We start from the raw sequence: 3,668 nt of genomic DNA, 5'->3' as shown, positions 1-3,668 counted from the left end.
TTCAAGGGAGTCCATAACGTCTGCAGTTGCATCGAGATAATCTTCATCCCTCTGAACTGTTGCAATGGATAATTTTCAAGAGTTTGTCAGGTGTAGCATTGTTTTGGGTCATAACTGGTACTAACTGGTCATTCTTGAGTTTCCATCCCCATTCAATTGGGTTCATTTCACTTGCCTTTTCCATTCATACCATAATTTGAAAGTACACACGTTGGCTATGGAAACTCGTTGCTGATGATGTTGGGGGAAGCCTTTCAGGAGTGACAAATGCTTCAGCGTTGCCACTCTCTTGGTGATAATGGCATGGCGCAGTGATGGTAGTGTATCATTAGACTTGCCTCCAAAGCAATCAACCATCAGTTCTTTGCCAAGATCTGATATCTCCTCTTGAGATTTGTTTTGAAGGACTTCATGACAGGATCGTATTTCACTAATTTCCGGAAGACTGACTTTTTTCCACTGCCGAAAATCCTTGAAGTGGAATCACAGCCTGAATAGGCATGTACAAAGAGTAATTCAGTGCATACATCATCTCTTAGAGTTTCTTTCTTTGTGTTATCTTGACTGTTTGCTTGCATCAGAACGAAAGTAAAAGGTCTCATTGTCTGTTCTGGTATAATGAAGGAGCAGGATCAGCAAATCTGTATCCTCACCAACCAACGTTGTGGTGTAATGATGGGATAGTTCAACAGTTGCCTTAACGATATCAACATCTGCATCACCTGGTGACTGAATGACATGGCATCCCCTTTTAGTTAGTGCTGAGCTGATAAGGGAAATCATGTCTGTCTTCTTTATGTCACGAGATAGAAAGTCCTCCTTTTTGCCTGAAAACTCTGTTTCTGCTGTGAAACTAATTATAGGGTGCAAGTTCTTTCCTCGTCTCAGATGTGTGTTTTCTTTTATGGAGGGGCCTTCCCCATATCCATCAAACACCACTGTTGCTTGTCCATAATTTCTTACAGTGAAGTCTGCATACGACTCGGCTATTGTATAATATGAGTCTCCTTTCTTCCATGGTAAACGATGGAGCAATGAGCCTCCATCAAGCACATAACAATCTGTTTTAGGTTTAGAGTTAATCACAGCCTCACTTGAAAAGGCTGCAACATGGTCTCGAATTGCCTGAGCAGGCAGAGGTTTATCTGCTTTTAGAAGAATGTTCCTGGTCTCAAAGAGGGCTGGAGGATATGGGCTTAGCTCATATGTCAAAATCTCTTCAAGGGCAAGATCTCCTAATCTTGACACGACAAGGAAACGCTGGAACAGAAGGGCAGGATCAATGGTACAATCAGGAGCAATATTCACAGCAGAGATATTTCCAAGGGTTTGGGCTCTGTCTTTCCGATTAAATTTGTAATTAAATGCTGGCTTTACAATCATATCTTCAATGATCTTGTTCCCAACTGATTCAAAGGCATGTACATTCACATCTGGTCCAGCCACTATTCCGTTGACAATGTTTCTCAGAGTAGTATCAGATGTGAAGGGTGAACAGGCTGCAATCTCTGTCTGAATTTTCTCAAGATCAGATGCATCTCTTTTGATGCAAGCCTCAGTTGAATCTTTGTGTTGTGGACTTGTAGTATAGGTTAGGTCAGTAAAATCTTGCATTGCACTGTTGTACTCAGATGTTACAAGTGCAGATAAGGTCCAAAAATTATGCATCTCCTTGGTCATCCCACTGCCATGGGTTAGACCACCAGTGCTCTTTAGAGACCTCATCAATGTTTATTCTATGACAAGATCACTACTTAGTCCTGCCCAGCAATGATTGGTCCTTCGAACAACATGAAAACCATCAAGGAACTTTCGATAAACATCTGGGTGCTTTTCCTCCAGGTTGCTCATTTGCTGCAGGTAGTAATGATCAGATCGCAGATAACTGAAGTGCCCAGCTGCAGCAAAGACAGTTAGGCAATTGGGCACTGCCAGCAAATGCATCACCCAAGATCCCGTACGATCTGCCTTGATCAACATTCTTGCTATGCCAACCATACGCTGATAATTTGAGGTCTGAGCAAGTTCAGATTTCTTCTTCTCCATTACTGTCTCAAGTTTTATCAAAACTTCAGAACAAGCAGCATCTTCTAGCATCATCTCTCCAATAAGAAGGGAGGAGTACAATTCCTCTGCCTGATCCAGCAATGTCTGAATCTGAGGATCATCTTTGGCCATTTCCATTACAAGCTGGCTATGTAGGCACTTGTCAACAAGAAGGTGGCCCTGCAAAGCCCTCTGGACAGCTTTCCCTGCTAACATGTGCACCACTGCATTTTCTCCATAAACAGTCTCAAGTATGTTTTTGAGGCCGGTCCCTTCCATGAGAGTTCCTATGGTCCCCAGCAAGTTCATAAATGTATGATTTGATATAATTAGAAGATTATATAAACATGAGTACTGTAAGTTAACAACCCTATAGAAGATGCTCATAATTAGTTTGCTATCATTATACCTCTAAGAAAAAATTCTTTCAATTATTGATTGTTGTAAGTGTTTGTGTATTAGGTGATAGTGGACATCTGAAAGTCAAGAATCCAATTTCATAATGATTTAACAGCTCAATGGTATCCCTAGCTGTCTTAATGTGTTCTTTGCCCCAAAAAATGTAGGAATAGACACCAAGATCATCAAATTTGAGTTGATATTAATTGAGTTATGATGGTTCAAACTTTCCGGCAGCCATCTTGGACGCCATCTTGAAAAAAACATTTTTCCGGGGGTCATAGTTTGGTAAACTTTTAGTATGTTAAAAAGTACATTAACCCTACCAGAATCCGTTGAGAAACCTTTTGTTACAATTTTTTGGAGTTTGACGGGGTATTTTCCATATATTGACTCTACTAACTGGCCAGCGTGGTGATGAAATGACCAAACTCCAGAAAGTAACATGCCTGAGGCCTTTGTCCTGCAGGACGAAAGAAATGGCGAAATTTGTGTGTTTGTAAATTTTATTTGTAACATTTGTGATTTTGATTTATACAAAAAGATGAAAATTTAATTTTATCCTCCTAGGGATCACAGACGCTGGTCTTATGTATGCATGATCACTTTCTAGGGCAATGTCACTCTTCCTTGCCTCTGCCATTCATGAGCGATCTTTAAACCTCCACTCTCATCTTTTTTATCCCATTCTGTTGGGGACAGAAATTAAAATGGGGAATTAGAATCCGGGGACCTCTCATCCCCCATTCCTTCCCCAGGTCTCCATTCCACTTAGGGGAGGAAGAGAGTTGGAAAGGGGGAAGTAAAAATCGTGGAGAAATGTTATTATGAGGAAGGATCAAGTTATTCCGGCAGTTTGATATACTTAGGAATTCTCTTTTTTTTTCTTTCTTTGTTCGTGGTTTCCTTTTTTTTTACCTCTCTATCTGTGATTGTGTTTCTTTTAAATAGTACGAAAAAAAGTTTAATTATATCTCCTCAGAGTTAATTGCTTATACATTATGTATTTATACGTAGACTTACGGTTGATATTCATGTGTTTGCATATATATATATATATATATATATATATGTATATATATATATATATATATATATATATATATATATATATATATATATATATGTATATGTGTGTGTGTGCGTGTATATATATATATATATATATATATATATATATATATATATATATATATATATATATATATATATATAATTATGTG

Source organism: Palaemon carinicauda, chromosome 25 (genome assembly GCF_036898095.1).
Source record: "Palaemon carinicauda isolate YSFRI2023 chromosome 25, ASM3689809v2, whole genome shotgun sequence".
In the NCBI taxonomy this organism is placed as follows: domain Eukaryota; kingdom Metazoa; phylum Arthropoda; class Malacostraca; order Decapoda; family Palaemonidae; genus Palaemon; species Palaemon carinicauda.
Note: the sequence above shows the minus strand (reverse complement) of the source record.